At 55.0% G+C, this 18775-nt stretch overlaps 1 protein-coding gene across 1 annotated transcript in view; it reads right to left on the reverse strand.

Annotated features, from left to right (window-relative positions):
* Positions 1 to 1885: 1885 nt before the first annotated feature.
* WFDC1 (WAP four-disulfide core domain 1) overlaps positions 1886 to 18775 on the reverse strand; it is an 86770-nt gene continuing 69880 nt past the window's right edge. The window contains exon 7 of the mRNA XM_088464102.1: positions 1886 to 2500. The gene's annotated coding sequence lies outside the window, so the exon portion shown is untranslated. The remainder of the gene's footprint in view (positions 2501 to 18775) is intronic.

Consider the following 18775-nt stretch of genomic DNA (forward strand, 5'->3'; position numbering starts at 1 on the left):
AGGACAGGGATGTGCTGTCATCCTTAGGGTCAGTTATGTGATGAGGACAGGGATGTGCTGTCATCCTTAGGATCAGTTATGTGGTGAGGACAGGGATGTGCTGACCTGTCACCCTTAGGGTCAGTTATGTGATGGGGACAGGGATGTGCTGACCTGTCACCCTTAGGGTCGGTTATGTGGTGAGGACAGGGATGTGCTGTCATCCTTAGGGTCAGTTATGTGGTGAGGACAGGGATGTGCTGTCATCCTTAGGATCAGTTATGTGGTGAGGACAGGGATGTGCTGACCTGTCACCCTTAGGGTCAGTTATGTGATGGGGACAGGGATGTGCTGACCTGTCACCCTTAGGGTCGGTTATGTGGTGAGGACAGGGATGTGCTGACCTGTCACCCTTAGGGTCAGTTATGTGGTGAGGACAGGGATGTGCTGACCTGTCACCCTTAGGGTCAGTTATGTGGTGAGGACAGGGATGTGCTGACCTGTCACCCTTAGGGTCAGTTATGTGGTGAGGACAGGGATGTGCTGTCATCCTTAGGATCAGTTATGTGGTGAGGACAGGGATGTGCTGACCTGTCATCCTTAGGGTCAGTTATGTGATGGGGACAGGGATGTGCTGACCTGTCACCCTTAGGGTCGGTTATGTGGTGAGGACAGGGTTGTGCTGACCTGTCATCCTTAGGGTCAGTTATGTGGTGGGGACAGGGATGTGCTGACCTGTCACCCTTAGGGTCAGTTATGTGGTGAGGACAGGGATGTGCTGACCTGTCACCCTTAGGGTCAGTTATGTGGTGAGGACAGGGATGTGCTGTCATCCTTAGGATCAGTTATGTGGTGAGGACAGGGATGTGCTGACCTGTCATCCTTAGGGTCAGTTATGTGATGGGGACAGGGATGTGCTGACCTGTCACCCTTAGGGTCGGTTATGTGGTGAGGACAGGGATGTGATGACCTGTCACCCTTAGGGTCAGTTATGTGGTGAGGACGGGGATGTGCTGACCTGTCACCCTTAGGGTCAGTTATGTGGTGAGGACAGGGATGTGCTGTCATCCTTAGGGTCAGTTATGTGGTGGGGACAGGGATGTGCTGGCCTGTCGTCCTTAGGGTCAGTTATGTGGTGAGGACAGGGATGTGCTGACCTGTCACCCTTAGGGTCAGTTATGTGGTGAGGACAGGGATGTGCTGACCTGTCACCCTTAGGGTCAGTTATGTGGTGAGGACAGGGTTGTGCTGACCTGTCATCCTTAGGGTCAGTTATGTGGTGGGGAACAGGGATGTGCTGACCTGTCACCCTTAGGGTCAGTTACGTGGTGGGGACAGGGATGTGCTGACCTGTCACCCTTAGGGTCAGTTATGTGGTGAGGACAGGGATGTGCTGACCTGTCATCCTTAGGGTCAGTTATGTGGTGAGGACAGGGATGTGATGACCTATCATCCTTAGGGTCAGTTATGTGGTGGGGACAGGGATGTTCTGAGCTGTCATCCTTAGGGTCAGTTATGTGGTGAGGACAGGGATGTGCTGACCTGTCATCCTTAGGGTCAGTTATGTGGTGAGGACGGGGATGTGCTGACCTGTCACCCTTAGGGTCAGTTATGTGGTGAGGACAGGGATGCGCGGAGCTGTCACACTTAGGGTCAGTTTTGTGGTGAGGACAGGGATGTTTTTCTGTTTGTCCACATACTTTATGGTTAGTAGACACTAGCTCTGGTTTTGTCCATCACATCCACCATAAATCATTTAGTTTGGTCCTGGACCCCACCAGGTGCCACCCCTGCAAGTATGCATCGGCATGCAGTTTGGGAACAACTGATATAAGAGGCTCATTCTCTCATTACATTTACTATAAAACCAGACAGATGATTAAGCAAAGTCAACGAGTTTGGACAGGAAACGTTTAATAACATTTGGCAGTAGCTCATTCTGCAGTTTTTGGTCATCATTCTTTAGGATATAATGTCGGTTTACAGAAAGTGTCCCAAAATGTATGAAACCTCTTTGGGGCCATAAACATTTTAAAATATTTTTTTGGGCTTAATGTCCCAGGAAAAGTCCCTTTAAGTCCATAATAAGACAGAACTAGGCCGGTTCCAGCGTTTTCCTGCTCCTCAGTGGACAACAGATCTCATGCTTCAAATACAATAAACTTCTGCTGCAAAGTGAACTCTTTTGGGTGCAATGAAGCCTAAGAACACGCCGGATTGCTGTAGACCATCTGCAGCGGTGTGTTTCCTCCGTGCGGACGCTGAGGGACGCTCTCCGGTTTCCAGGTCTTGACTCGCTCTTAGTGATTACAGAAATCGGTCAGTAATATTATAATGATGTAGCAGCATCTTGCCGAGGAGCACGAGCGGCCCAGTAATAACACTTCATGTAATTCCTCTTCCCCGGGCGTGTCGGAGAGATCGGCGTTTCCGGGACATGTCTGGTGGGAATCTGGTTCAAACACGGCTAATGATGGTTTCTGCAGAAATCTTCATACTGCACAATGGGGTCACATTCTTCCTACAAATACAAGAGTCAGACCATAAACGACAGATAAATATGGATTATTATTAGTGATAATCAGAACGCTGAGCCGCACTGGAAAGGACAGTGGCGATATTCGGAAAATCTCCGGGTGCACCTCATTTCCCTGAGTGACGCTATGATCGATGGCCGATAATCCATGAGCGCAGTCAGAGTTATTATTACCAGTGACTCATTGCGCTGTACACAAGACAGAGAGAGGAGAGGAGAGCCCTGCTCGCAGGCGTACACTCTATAGGGAAACACCGCTTCTATCATCAGAAACCTCTCCAGTGCCCAAAACATCCTACATACGTGTACTTCCCCTACATACAGTACGTGTACTTCCCCTACATACAGTACGTGTACTTCCCCTACATAGCAGTACGTGTACTTCCCCTACATAGCAGTACGTGTACTTCCCCTACATAGCAGTACGTGTACTTCCCCTACATAGCAGTACGTGTACTTCCCCTACATAGCAGTACGGGTACTTCCACTACATACGTGTACGGGTACTTCCACTACATATGTGTACGGGTACTTCCCCTACATACGTGTACGGGTACTTCCCTTACATACGTGTACGGGTACTTCCCCTACATACGTGTACGGGTACTTCCCCTACATATGTGTACGGGTACGTCCCCTACATACGTGTACGTCCCCTACATACGTGTACGGGTACGTCCCCTACATACGTGTACGGGTACGTCCCCTACATACGTGTACGGGTACTTCCCCTACATAGCAGTGCATGAAGAATGGGCTTCTCTAATCAATTAAGCCTCATTTAGTTAGGAGGAAAGGCGGCTAGAAGATGCAATTTTACACCTGGGGAAATTATGCTGGCCTGGGGAGGTTGGGGGGGGGGGGGGGGATGGTGTAAATGTAAAATGCACAGAACAATGGGGACGCTCTGGGAAAGCAAGTGAGTAAGTCAGCGACCATAATGTCAGCACCACGTCAGCCATGTATAGGAAAAAGGAGTACATCGTATGTTAGGCTGAGCGAGGGGAGGTTAGGGTTAGGCTGCGGGAGGGGAGGGTTAGGGTTAGGCTGCGGGAGGGGAGGACTAGGGTTAGGCTGCGGGAGGGGAGGACTAGGGTTAGGCTGCGGGAGGGGAGGACGAAGGTTAGGCTGCGGGAGGGGAGGACGAGGGTTAGGCTGCGGGAGGGGAGGACGAGGGTTAGGCTGCGGGAGGGGAGGACGAGGGTTAGGCTGCGGGAGGGGAGGACGAGGGTTAGGCTGCGGGAGGGGAGGGTTAGGCTGTGGGAGGGGAGGACTAGGGTTAGGCTGTGGGAGGGGAGGACTAGGGTTAGGCTGTGGGAGGGGAGGGTTAGGCTGTGGGAGGGGAGGACTAGGGTTAGGCTGTGGGAGGGGAGGACTAGGGTTAGGGTTAGGCTGTAGGAGGGGAGGGTTAGGCTGCGGGAGGGGAGGACTAGGGTTAGGCTGCGGGAGGGGAGGACTAGGGTTAGGGTTAGGCTGTAGGAGGGGAGGGTTAGGCTGCGGGGGGGGAGGGTTAGGGTTAGGCTGCGGGAGGGGAGGGTTAGGGTTAGGCTGCGGGAGGGGAGGGTTAGGCTGCGGGAGGGGAGGATTAGGGTTAGGCTGCGGGAGGGGAGGATTAGGGTTAGGCTGCGGGAGGGGAGGATTAGGGTTAGGCTGTGGGAGGGGAGGATTAGGGTTAGGCTGCGGGAGGGGAGGATTAGGGTTAGGCTGCGGGAGGGGAGGTTAGGGTTAAGCTGCGGGAGGTTAGGGTTAGGCTGTGGGAGGGGAGGGTTAGGCTGTGGGGGGGAGAGGAGGGTTAGGCTGTGGGGGGGAGGGGAGGGTTAGGCTGTGGGAGGAGGGGTTAGGCTGCGGGAGGGGAGGACTAGGGTTAGGCTGTGGGAGGGGAGGGTTAGGCTGTGGGAGGGGAGGACTAGGGTTAGGCTGTGGGAGGGGAGGGTTAGGCTGTGGGAGGGGAGGACTAGGGTTAGGCTGTGGGAGGGGAGGGTTAGGCTGTAGGAGGGGAGGGTTAGGGTTAGGCTGTGGGAGGGGAGGGTTAGGGTTAGGCTGTGGGAGGGGAGGGTTAGGCTGTGGGAAGGGAGGGTTAGGGTTAGGCTGCGGGAGGAGAGGATTAGGGTTAGGCTGCGGTAGGGGAGGGTTAGGCTCTGGGAGGGGAGGTTAGGGTTAGGCTGCGGGAGGGAAGGATTAGGGTTAGGCTGCGGGAGGGGAGGATTAGGGTTAGGCTGCGGGAGGGGAGGGTTAGGCTGTGGGAGGGGAGGTTAGGGTTAGGCTGCGGGAGGTTAGGGTTAGGCTGCGGGAGGTTAGGGTTAGGATTAGGCTGCGGGAGGGGAGGGTTAGGATTAGGCTGCGGGGGGCGAGGGTTAGGGTTAGGCTGTGGGGGCGAGGGTTAGGGTTAGGCTGTGGGAGGGGAGGGTTAGGCTGTGGGAGGGGAGGGTTAGGCTGTGGGGGGGATGGGAGGGTTAGGCTGTGGGGGGGAGGGGAGGGTTAGGCTGTGGGAGGGGAGGGTTAGGGTTAGGCTGCGGGATGGAGAGGTTAGGGTTAGGCTGCGGGAGGGGAGGGTTAGGCTGCGGGATGGAGAGCTTAGGGTTAGGCTGCGGGAGGGGAGGGTTAGGCTGCGGGAGGGGATAGTTAGGCTGTGGGAGGGGAGGGTTAGGCTGCAGGAGGGGAGGGTTAGGCTGCGGGAGGAGAGGGTTAGGCTGCGGGAGGAGAGGTTAGGGTTAGGCTGCGGGAGGAGAGGTTAGGGTTAGGCTGCGGGAGGAGAGGTTAGGGTTAGGCTGCGGGAGGAGAGGTTAGGGTTAGGCTGCGGGAGGAGAGGTTAGGGTTAGGCTGCGGGAGGAGAGGTTAGGGTTAGGCTGCGGGAGGAGAGGTTAGGGATAGGCTGCGGGAGGGGAGATTAGGGTTAGGCTGCGGGAGGGGAGATTAGGGTTAGGCTGTGGGAGGAGAGGTTAGGGTTAGGCTGCGGGAGGAGGGGGGAGGGTTAGGCTGCGGGAGGAGGGGGGAGGGTTAGGCTGCGGGAGGAGGGGGGAGGGTTAGGCTGCGGGAGGAGGGGGGAGGGTTAGGCTGCGGGAGGAGGGGGGAGGGTTAGGCTGCGGGAGGGGAGGGTTAGGGTTAGGCTGTGGAGGGGAGGGTTAGGGTTAGGCTGTGGGAGGGGAGGGTTAGGCTGCGGGAGGGAAGGATTAGGGTTAGGCTGCGGGAGGGGGGGATTAGGGTTAGGCTGCGGGAGGGGAGGATTAGGGTTAGGCTGCGGGAGGGGAGGGTTAGGCTGTGGGAGGGGAGGTTAGGGTTAGGCTGCGGGAGGTTAGGGTTAGGCTGCGGGAGGGGAGGGTTAGGCTGCGGGAGGGGAGGGTTAGGATTAGGCTGTGGGGGCGAGGGTTAGGGTTAGGCTGTGGGGGCGAGGGTTAGGGTTAGGCTGTGGGAGGGGAGGGTTAGGCTGTGGGGGGGATGGGAGGGTTAGGCTGTGGGGGGGAGGGGAGGGTTAGGCTGTGGGAGGGGAGGGTTAGGCTGTGGGAGGGGAGGGTTAGGGTTAGGCTGTGGGAGGGTTAGGGTTAGGCTGCGGGATGGAGAGGTTAGGGTTAGGCTGCGGGAGGGGAGGGTTAGGCTGCGGGATGGAGAGCTTAGGGTTAGGCTGCGGGAGGGGAGGGTTAGGCTGCGGGAGGGGAGGGTTAGGCTGCAGGAGGGGAGGGTTAGGCTGCGGGAGGAGAGGTTAGGGTTAGGCTGCGGGAGGAGAGGTTAGGGTTAGGCTGCGGGAGGAGAGGTTAGGGTTAGGCTGCGGGAGGAGAGGTTAGGGTTAGGCTGCGGGAGGAGAGGTTAGGGTTAGGCTGCGGGAGCAGAGGTTAGGGTTAGGCTGCGGGAGGAGAGGTTAGGATTAGGCTGCGGGAGGGGAGATTAGGGTTAGGCTGTGGGAGGGGAGATTAGGGTTAGGCTGTGGGAGGAGAGGTTAAGGTTAGGCTGTGGGAGGAGAGGTTAAGGTTAGGCTGCGGGATGGAGGGGGGAGGGTTTGGCTGCGGGAGGAGGGGGGAGGGTTAGGCTGCGGGAGGGGAGGGTTAGGCTGTGTGAGGGGAGGGTTAGGGTTAGGCTGTGGAGGGGAGGGTTAGGGTTAGGCTGTGGGAGGGGAGGGGAGGGTTAGGCTGTGGGAGGGGAGGTTAGGGTTAGGCTGCGGGAGGGGAGGGTTAGGATTAGGCTGCGGGGGGCGAGGGTTAGGGTTAGGCTGTGGGGGCGAGGGTTAGGGTTAGGCTGTGGGAGGGGAGGGTTAGGCTGTGGGAGGGGAGGGTTAGGCTGTGGGGGGGATGGGAGGGTTAGGCTGTGGGGGGGAGGGGAGGGTTAGGCTGTGGGAGGGGAGGGTTAGGGTTAGGCTGCGGGATGGAGAGCTTAGGGTTAGGCTGCGGGAGGGGAGGGTTAGGCTGCGGGAGGGGAGGGTTAGGCTGCGGGAGGGGAGGGTTAGGCTGCGGGAGGAGAGGTTAGGGTTAGGCTGCGGGAGGAGAGGTTAGGGTTAGGCTGCGGGAGGAGAGGTTAGGGTTAGGCTGCGGGAGGAGAGGTTAGGGTTAGGCTGCGGGAGGAGAGGTTAGGGATAGGCTGCGGGAGGGGAGATTAGGGTTAGGCTGCGGGAGGGGAGATTAGGGTTAGGCTGCGGGAGGGGAGATTAGGGTTAGGCTGTGGGAGGAGAGGTTAAGGTTAGGCTGCGGGATGGAGGGGGGAGGGTTAGGCTGCGGGAGGAGGGGGGAGGGTTAGGCTGCGGGAGGAGGGGGGAGGGTTAGGCTGCGGGAGGAGGGGGGAGGGTTAGGCTGCGGGAGGGGAGGGTTAGGGTTAGGCTGTGGAGGGGAGGGTTAGGGTTAGGCTGTGGGAGGGGAGGGTTAGGCTGCGGGAGGGAAGGATTAGGGTTAGGCTGCGGGAGGGGAGGATTAGGGTTAGGCTGCGGGAGGGGAGGATTAGGGTTAGGCTGCGGGAGGGGAGGGTTAGGCTGTGGGAGGGGAGGTTAGGGTTAGGCTGCGGGAGGTTAGGGTTAGGCTGCGGGAGGGGAGGGTTAGGCTGCGGGAGGGGAGGGTTAGGATTAGGCTGCAGGAGGGGAGGGTTAGGATTAGGCTGTGGGGGGAGGGTTAGGATTAGGCTGTGGGGGCGAGGGTTAGGGTTAGGCTGTGGGAGGGGAGGGTTAGGCTGTGGGGGGGATGGGAGGGTTAGGCTGTGGGGGGGATGGGAGGGTTAGGCTGTGGGGGGGAGGGGAGGGTTAGGCTGTGGGAGGGGAGGGTTAGGCTGTGGGAGGGGAGGGTTAGGGTTAGGCTGTGGGAGGGTTAGGGTTAGGCTGCGGGATGGAGAGGTTAGGGTTAGGCTGCGGGAGGGGAGGGTTAGGCTGCGGGATGGAGAGCTTAGGGTTAGGCTGCGGGAGGGGAGGGTTAGGCTGCGGGAGGGGAGGGTTAGGCTGCAGGAGGGGAGGGTTAGGCTGCAGGAGGGGAGGGTTAGGCTGCGGGAGGAGAGGTTAGGGTTAGGCTGCGGGAGGAGAGGTTAGGGTTAGGCTGCGGGAGGAGAGGTTAGGGTTAGGCTGCGGGAGGAGAGGTTAGGGTTAGGCTGCGGGAGGAGAGGTTAGGGTTAGGCTGCGGGAGGAGAGGTTAGGGTTAGGCTGCGGGAGCAGAGGTTAGGGTTTGGCTGCGGGAGGAGAGGTTAGGGTTAGGCTGCGGGAGGAGAGGTTAGGATTAGGCTGCGGGAGGGGAGATTAGGGTTAGGCTGCGGGAGGGGAGATTAGGGTTAGGTTGTGGGAGGAGAGGTTAAGGTTAGGCTGTGGGAGGAGAGGTTAAGGTTAGGCTGCGGGATGGAGGGGGGAGGGTTTGGCTGCGGGAGGAGGGGGGAGGGTTAGGCTGCGGGAGGGGAGGGTTAGGCTGTGTGAGGGGAGGGTTAGGGTTAGGCTGTGGAGGGGAGGGTTAGGGTTAGGCTGTGGGAGGGGAGTGGAGGGTTAGGCTGTGGGAGGGGAGGTTAGGGTTAGGCTGCGGGAGGTTAGGGTTAGGCTGCGGGAGGGGAGGGTTAGGCTGCGGGAGGGGAGGGTTAGGATTAGGCTGCGGGAGGGGAGGGTTAGGATTAGGCTGTGGGAGGGGAGGATTAGGGTTAGGCTGCGGGAGGGGAGGATTAGGGTTAGGCTGTGGGAGGGGAGGATTAGGGTTAGGCTGCGGGAGGGGAGGGTTAGGCTGCGGGAGGGGCGGTTAGGGTTAAGCTGCGGGAGGTTAGGGTTAGGCTGTGGGAGGGGAGGGTTAGGCTGTGGGAGGGGAGGGTTAGGCTGTGGGGGGGAGGGGAGGGTTAGGCTGTGGGAGGAGGGGTTAGGCTGCGGGAGGGGAGGACTAGGGTTAGGCTGTGGGAGGGGAGGGTTAGGCTGTGGGAGGGGAGGACTAGGGTTAGGCTGTGGGAGGGGAGGGTTAGGCTGTGGGAGGGGAGGACTAGGGTTAGGCTGTGGGAGGGGAGGGTTAGGCTGTAGGAGGGGAGGGTTAGGGTTAGGCTGTGGGAGGGGAGGGTTAGGGTTAGGCTGTGGGAGGGGAGGGTTAGGCTGAGGGGAGGGTTAGGGTTAGGCTGCGGGAGGAGAGGATTAGGGTTAGGCTGCGGTAGGGGAGGGTTAGGCTCTGGGAGGGGAGGTTAGGGTTAGGCTGCGGGAGGGAAGGATTAGGGTTAGGCTGCGGGAGGGGAGGATTAGGGTTAGGCTGCGGGAGGGGAGGGTTAGGCTGTGGAGGGAAGGTTAGGGTTAGGCTGTGGGAGGTTAGGGTTAGGCTGCGGGAGGGGAGGGTTAGGATTAGGCCGCGGGGGGCGAGGGTTAGGGTTAGGCTGTGGGGGCGAGGGTTAGGGTTAGGCTGTGGGGGCGAGGGTTAGGGTTAGGCTGTGGGAGGGGAGGGTTAGGCTGTGGGGGGGATGGGAGGGTTAGGCTGTGGGGGGGAGGGGAGGGTTAGGCTGTGGGAGGGGAGGGTTAGGGTTAGGCTGCGGGATGGAGAGCTTAGGGTTAGGCTGCGGGAGGGGAGGGTTAGGCTGCGGGAGGGGAGGGTTAGGCTGCGGGAGGGGAGGGTTAGGCTGCAGGAGGGGAGGGTTAGACTGCAGGAGGGGAGGGTTAGGCTGCAGGAGGGGAGGGTTAGGCTGCGGGAGGAGAGTTTAGGGTTAGGCTGCGGGAGGGGAGGTTAGGGTTAGGCTGCGGGAGGAGAGGTTAGGGTTAGGCTGCGGGAGGAGAGGTTAGGGTTAGGCTGCGGGAGGAGAGGTTAGGGTTAGGCTGCAGGAGGAGAGGTTAGGGTTAGGCTGCGGGAGGAGAGGTTAGGGTTAGGCTGCGGGAGGAGAGGTTAGGGATAGGCTGCGGGAGGGGAGATTAGGGTTAGGCTGCGGGAGGGGAGATTAGGGTTAGGCTGCGGGAGGGGAGATTAGGGTTAGGCTGTGGGAGGAGAGGTTAAGGTTAGGCTGCGGGATGGAGGGGGGAGGGTTAGGCTGCGGGAGGAGGGGGGAGGGTTAGGCTGCGGGAGGAGGGGGGAGGGTTAGGCTGCGGGAGGAGGGGGGAGGGTTAGGCTGCGGGAGGGGAGGGTTAGGGTTAGGCTGTGGAGGGGAGGGTTAGGGTTAGGCTGTGGGAGGGGAGGGTTAGGCTGCGGGAGGGAAGGATTAGGGTTAGGCTGCGGGAGGGGAGGATTAGGGTTAGGCTGCGGGAGGGGAGGATTAGGGTTAGGCTGCGGGAGGGGAGGGTTAGGCTGTGGGAGGGGAGGTTAGGGTTAGGCTGCGGGAGGGGAGGGTTAGGCTGCGGGAGGGGAGGGTTAGGATTAGGCTGCGGGAGGGGAGGGTTAGGATTAGGCTGTGGGGGCGAGGGTTAGGGTTAGGCTGTGGGGGCGAGGGTTAGGGTTAGGCTGTGGGAGGGGAGGGTTAGGCTGTGGGGGGGATGGGAGGGTTAGGCTGTGGGGGGGAGGGGAGGGTTAGGCTGTGGGAGGGGAGGGTTAGGCTGTGGGAGGGGAGGGTTAGGGTTAGGCTGTGGGAGGGTTAGGGTTAGGCTGCGGGATGGAGAGGTTAGGGTTAGGCTGCGGGAGGGGAGGGTTAGGCTGCGGGATGGAGAGCTTAGGGTTAGGCTGCGGGAGGGGAGGGTTAGGCTGCGGGAGGGGAGGGTTAGGCTGCAGGAGGGGAGGGTTAGGCTGCGGGAGGAGAGGTTAGGGTTAGGCTGCGGGAGGAGAGGTTAGGGTTAGGCTGCGGGAGGAGAGGTTAGGGTTAGGCTGCGGGAGGAGAGGTTAGGGTTAGGCTGCGGGAGGAGAGGTTAGGGTTAGGCTGCGGGAGGAGAGGTTAGGGTTAGGCTGCGGGAGGAGAGGTTAGGGTTAGGCTGCGGGAGGAGAGGTTAGGGTTAGGCTGCGGGAGGAGAGGTTAGGGTTAGGCTGCGGGAGCAGAGGTTAGGGTTTGGCTGCGGGAGGAGAGGTTAGGGTTAGGCTGCGGGAGGAGAGGTTAGGATTAGGCTGCGGGAGGGGAGATTAGGGTTAGGCTGTGGGAGGGGAGATTAGGGTTAGGCTGTGGGAGGAGAGGTTAAGGTTAGGCTGTGGGAGGAGAGGTTAAGGTTAGGCTGCGGGATGGAGGGGGGAGGGTTTGGCTGCGGGAGGAGGGGGGAGGGTTAGGCTGCGGGAGGGGAGGGTTAGGCTGTGGGAGGGGAGGGTTAGGGTTAGGCTGTGGAGGGGAGGGTTAGGGTTAGGCTGTGGGAGGGGAGGTTAGGGTTAGGCTGCAGGAGGGGAAGGTTAGGGTTAGGCTGCGGGAGGGGAGGGTTAGGCTGTGGAGGGGAGGGTTAGGGTTAGGCTGTGGGAGGAGAGGTTAGGGTTAGGCTGTGGGAGGAGAGGTTAGGGTTAGGCTGTGGGAGGAGAGGTTAGGGTTAGGCTGTGGAAGGAGAGGTTAGGGTTAGGCTGCGGGATGGGGAGGTTAGGGTTAGGCTGTGGGACGAGAGGATTAGGGTTAGTCAGAGATCTTCCCCAGCTAGATATTAAATGTAATTTATCTGCTGGTAAAGTCTCAGAAAATTCACTGAGGCATCAGGAAAACATGGTTGTGCTGATATTACGCCCGGACGCGCAGCCTCATTGCTAGGCCGTAGTCTGTGGTTTGGATGATACACACTTCTGAATAATTTAGTGAGCTGAGAGCCGGTCTGTGCAGGATCGTTACAGTATGAGCCTTACAATAAATTCATTATTAGGAATAAACGTTATGTGCGGGACTTCTGCTCAGAAAAATTCAGCGGAGTCCTTATAGGGAGGAAAACCAGCTGCCTCGGAGCGGTAACTCTGCCAGTGAGAGGGGCTGTGCGATGGTGGGACCCGGCTCGCCATCTCATGCAAGCGCAGTGGAACTGAAAACAGTGACTTGGGCGCCCAGTTCCTCTTGGTGGAAAAAGAAATAAAAAGTTTAAAACTCACAGCCGCTGAGACTGTAACGTAGCATATCACATGTACCCGCAGTCACACACAGCATATAGGCATGCCGCTGAGACTGTAACGTAGCATATCACATGTACCCGCAGTCACACACAGCATATAGGCATGCCGCTGAGACTGTAACGTAGCATATCACATGTACCCGCAGTCACACACAGAATATAGGCATGCCGCTGACTGTAACGTAGCATATCACATGTACCCGCAGTCACACACAGAATATAGGCATGCCGCTGACTGTAATGTAGCATATCACATGTACCCGCAGTCACACACAGAATATAGGCGTGCCGCTGAGACTATTATAGCATATCACATGTACCCGCAGTCAAACACAGAATATAGGCATGCCGCTGAGACTGTAACGTAGCATATCACATGTACCCGCAGTCACACACAGAATATAGGCATGCCGCTGAGACTGTATTATAGCATATCACATGTACCCGCAGTCACACACAGAATATAGGCTTGCCGCTGACTGTAACATAGCATATCACATGTACCCGCAGTCACACACAGAATATAGGCATGCGCTGACTGTAACGTAGCATATCACATGTACCCGCAGTCACACACAGAATATAGGCATGCCGCTGACTGTAATGTAGCATATCACATGTACCCGCAGTCACACACAGAATATAGGCGTGCCGCTGAGACTGTATTATAGCATATCACATGTACCCGCAGTCAAACACAGAATATAGGCATGCCGCTGAGACTGTAACGTAGCATATCACATGTACCCGCAGTCACACACAGAATATAGGCATGCCGCTGACTGTAACGTAGCATATCACATGTACCCGCAGTCACACACAGAATATAGGCATGCCGCTGACTGTAATGTAGCATATCACATGTACCCGCAGTCACACACAGAATATAGGCGTGCCGCTGAGACTATTATAGCATATCACATGTACCCGCAGTCAAACACAGAATATAGGCATGCCGCTGAGACTGTAACGTAGCATATCACATGTACCCGCAGTCACACACAGAATATAGGCATGCCGCTGAGACTGTATTATAGCATATCACATGTACCCGCAGTCACACACAGAATATAGGCATGCCGCTGGGACTGTAACGTAGCATTTCACATATACCCGCAGTCACACACAGAATATAGGCATGCCGCTGACTGTAACGTAGCATATCACATGTACCCGCACACAGAATATAGGCATGCCGCTGAGACTGTAACGTAGCATATCACATGTACCCGCAGTCACACACAGAATATAGGCATGCCGCTGAGACTGTGACGTAGCATATCACATGTACCCGCAGTCACACACAGAATATAGGCATGCCGCTGACTGTAACGTAGCATATCACATGTACCCGCAGTCACACACAGAATATAGGAATGCCGCTGAGACTGTAACGTAGCATATCACATGTACCCGCAGTCACACACAGAATATAGGCATGCCGCTGACTGTAACGTAGCATATCACATGTACCCGCTGTCACACACAGAATATAGGCATGCCGCTGAGACTGTAACGTAGCATATCACATGTACCCGCAGTCACACACAGAATATAGGCATGCCGCTGAGACTAACGTAGCATATCACATGTACCCGCAGTCACACACAGAATATAGGCATGCCGCTGACTGTAACGTAGCATATCACATGTACCCGCAGTCACACACAGAATATAGACATGCCGCTGACTGTAACGTAGCATATCACATGTACCCGCACACAGAATATAGGCATGCCGCAGACTGTAACGTAGCATATCACATGTACCCGCAGTCACACACAGAATATAGGCATGCCGCTGAGACTGTAACGTAGCATATCACATGTACCCGCACACAGAATATAGGCATGCCGCTGAGACTGTAACGTAGCATATCACATGTACCCGCAGTCACACACAGAATATAGGCATGCCGCTGACTGTAACGTAGCATATCACATGTACCCGCAGTCACACACAGAATATAGGCATGCCGCTGACTGTAACGTAGCATATCACATGTACCCGCAGTCACACACAGAATATAGGCATGCCGCTGACTGTAACGTAGCACATCACATGTACCCGCAGTCACACACAGAATATAGGCATGCCGCTGAGACTGTAACGTAGCATATCACATGTACCCGCAGTCACACACAGAATATAGGCATGCCGCTGACTGTAACATAGTATATCACATGTACCCGCAGTCACACACAGAATATAGGCATGCCGCTGAGACTGTAACGTAGCATATCACATGTACCCGCAGTCACACACAGAATATAGGCATGCCGCTGACTGTAACGTAGCATATCACATGTACCCGCAGTCACACACAGAATATAGGCATGCCGCTGACTGTAACGTAGCATATCACATGTCCCCGCAGTCACACACAGAATATAGGCATGCTGCTGACTGTAACGTAGGATATCACATGTACCCGCAGTCACACACAGAATATAGGCATGCCGCTGAGACTAACGTAGCATATCACATGTACCCGCAGTCACACACAGAATATAGGCATGCCGCTGACTGTAACGTAGCATATCACATGTACCCGCAGTCACACACAGAATATAGGCATGCCGCTGAGTGTAACGTAGCATATCACATGTACCCACACACAGAATATAGGCATGCCGCTGAGTGTAACGTAGCATATCACATGTACCCGCAGTCACACACAGAATATAGGCATGCCGCTGACTGTAACGTAGCATATCACATGTACCCGCAGTCACACACAGAATATAGGCATGCCGCTGACTGTAACGTAGCATATCACATGTACCCGCAGTCACACAGAATACAGGCATGCCGGTGATACTGTAACGTAGCATATCACATGTACCTGCAGTCACACACAGAATATAGGCATGCCGCTGACTGTAACGTAGCATATCACATGTACCCGCAGTCACACACAGAATATAGGCATGCCGGTGATACTGTAACGTAGCATATCACATGTACCTGCAGTCACACACAGAATATAGGCATGCCGCTGACTGTAACGTAGCATATCACATGTACCCGCAGTCACACACAGAATATAGGCATGCCGCTGAGACTGTAACGTAGCATATCACATATACCCGCAGTCACACACAGAATATAGGCATGCCGCTGACTGTAACGTAGCATATCACATGTACCCGCAGTCACACACAAAATATAGGCATGCCGCTGAGACTGTAACGTAGCATATCACATGTACCCGCAGTCACACACAGAATATAGGCATGCCGCTGAGACTGTAACGTAGCATATCACATGTACCCGCAGTCACACACAGAATATAGGCATGCCGCTGACTGTAACGTAGCATATCACATGTACCCGCAGTCACACACAAAATATAGGCATGCCGCTGAGACTGTAACGTAGCATATCACATGTACCCGCAGTCACACACAGAATATAGGCATGCCGCTGAGACTGTAACGTAGCATATCACATGTACCCGCAGTCACACACAGAATATAGGCATGCCGCTGACTGTAACGTAGCATATCACATGTACCCGCAGTCACACACAGAATATAGGCATGCCGCTGAGACTGTAACGTAGCATATCACATGTACCCGCAGTCATACACAGAATATAGGCATGCCGCTGACTGTAACGTAGCATATCACATGTACCCGCACACAGAATATAGGCATGCCGCTGACTGTAACGTAGCATATCACATGTACCCGCAGTCACACACAGAATATAGGCATGCCGCTGAGACTGTAACGTAGCATATCACATGTACCCGCAGTCACACACAGAATATAGGCATGCCGCTGACTGTAACATAGTATATCACATGTACCCGCAGTCACACACAGAATATAGGCATGCCGCTGAGACTGTAACGTAGCATATCACATGTACCCGCAGTCACACACAGAATATAGGCATGCCGCTGACTGTAACGTAGCATATCACATGTACCCGCAGTCACACACAGAATATAGGCATGCCGCTGACTGTAACGTAGCATATCACATGTACCCGCAGTCACACACAGAATATAGGCATGCTGCTGACTGTAACGTAGGATATCACATGTACCCGCAGTCACACACAGAATATAGGCATGCCGCTGAGACTAACGTAGCATATCACATGTACCCGCAGTCACACACAGAATATAGGCATGCCGCTGACTGTAACGTAGCATATCACATGTACCCGCAGTCACACACAGAATATAGGCATGCCGCTGAGTGTAACGTAGCATATCACATGTACCCACACACAGAATATAGGCATGCCGCTGAGTGTAACGTAGCATATCACATGTACCCGCAGTCACACACAGAATATAGGCATGCCGCTGACTGTAACGTAGCATATCACATGTACCCGCAGTCACACACAGAATATAGGCATGCCGCTGACTGTAACGTAGCATATCACATGTACCCGCAGTCACACAGAATACAGGCATGCCGGTGATACTGTAGCGTAGCATATCACATGTACCCGCAGTCACACACAGAATATAGGCATGCCGCTGACTGTAACGTAGCATATCACATGTACCCGCAGTCACACACAGAATATAGGCATGCCGCTGAGACTGTAACGTAGCATATCACATGTACCCGCAGTCACACACAGAATATAGGCATGCCGCTGACTGTAACGTAGCATATCACATGTACCCGCAGTCACACACAGAATATAGGCATGCCGCTGACTGTAACGTAGCATATCACATGTACCCGCAGTCACACACAGAATATAGACATGCCGCTGACTGTAACGTAGCATATCACATGTACCCGCACACAGAATATAGGCATGCCGCAGACTGTAACGTAGCATATCACATGTACCCGCAGTCACACACAGAATATAGGCATGCCGCTGACTGTAACGTAGCATATCACATGTACCCGCAGTCACACACAGAATATAGGCATGCCGCTGAGACTGTAACGTAGCATATCACATGTACCCGCACACAGAATATAGGCATGCCGCTGAGACTGTAACGTAGCATATCACATGTACCCGCAGTCACACACAGAATATAGGCATGCCGCTGACTGTAACGTAGCATATCACATGTACCCGCAGTCACACACAGAATATAGGCATGCCGCTGACTGTAACGTAGCATATCACATGTACCCGCAGTCACACACAAAATATAGGCATGCCGCTGACTGTAACGTAGCATATCACATGTACCCGCAGTCACACACAGAATATAGGCATGCTGCTGACTGTAACGTAGGATATCACATGTACCCGCAGTCACACACAGAATATAGGCATGCCGCTGACTGTAACGTAGCATATCACATGTACCCGCAGTCACACACAAAATATAGGCATGCCGCTGACTGTAACGTAGCATATCACATGTACCCGCAGTCACACACAGAATATAGGCATGCTGCTGACTGTAACGTAGGATATCACATGTACCCGCAGTCACACACAGAATATAGGCATGCCGCTGACTGTAATGTAGCATATCACATGTACCCGCAGTCACACACAGAATATAGGCATGCCGCTGAGACTGTAACGTAGGATATCACATGTACCCGCAGTCACACACAGAATATAGGCATGGCGCTGAGACTGTAACGTAGCATATCACATGTACCCGCAGTCACACACAGAATATAGGCATGCCGCTGACTGTAACGTAGCATATCACATGTACCCGCAGTCACACACAGAATATAGGCATGCCGCTGACTGTAACGTAGAATATCACATATACCCGCAGTCACACACAGAATATAGGCATGCCGCTGACTGTAACGTAGCATATCACATGTACCCGCAGTCACACACAGAATATAGACATGCTGCTGACTGTAACGTAGCATATCACATGTACCCGCAGTCACACACAGAATATAGGCATGCCGCTGACTGTAACGTAGCATATCACATGTACCCGCAGTCACACACAGAATATAGACATGCCGCTGAGACTGTAACGTAGCATATCACATGTACCCGCAGTCACACACAGAATATAGGCATGCCACTGACTGTAACGTAGGATATCACATGTACCCGCAGTCACACACAGAATATAGGCATGCCGCTGACTGTAACGTAGCATATCACATGTACCCGCAGTCACACACAGAATATAGGCATCCCGCTGACTGTAACGTAGCATATCATATGTACCCGCTGTCACACACAGAATATAGGCATGCCGCTGACTGTAACGTAGCATATCACATGTACCCGCAGTCACACACAGAATATAGGCATGCCGCTGACTGTAACGTAGGATATCACACGTACCCGCACACAGAATATAGGCATGCCGCTGAGACTGTAACGTAGGATATCACACGTACCCGCACACAGAATATAGGCATGCCGCTGACTGTAACGTAGCATATCACATGTACCCGCAGTCACACACAGAATATAGGCATGCCGCTGAGACTGTAACGTAGCATATCACATGTACCCGCAGTCACACACAGAATATAGGCATGCCGCTGACTGTAACGTAGCATATCACATGTACCCGCAGTCACACACAGAATATAGGCATGCCGCTGAGACTGTAACGTAGCATATCACATGTACCCGCAGTCATACACAGAATATAGGCATGCCGCTGACTGTAACGTAGCATATCACATGTACCCGCACACAGAATATAGGCATGCCGCTGACTGTAACGTAGCATATCACATGTACCCGCAGTCACACACAGAATAGAGGCATGCAGCTGAGACTGTAACGTAGCATATCACATGTACCCGCAGTCACACACAGAATATAGGCATGCCGCTGACTGTAACATAGTATATCACATGTACCCGCAGTCACACACAGAATATAGGCATGCCGCTGAGACTGTAACGTAGCATATCACATGTACCCG

The sequence above is a fragment of the Taudactylus pleione genome, unplaced genomic scaffold (assembly GCF_031769625.1).
Source record: "Taudactylus pleione unplaced genomic scaffold, aTauple2 ptg001576l, whole genome shotgun sequence".
Classification (NCBI taxonomy): Eukaryota; Metazoa; Chordata; class Amphibia; order Anura; family Myobatrachidae; genus Taudactylus; species Taudactylus pleione.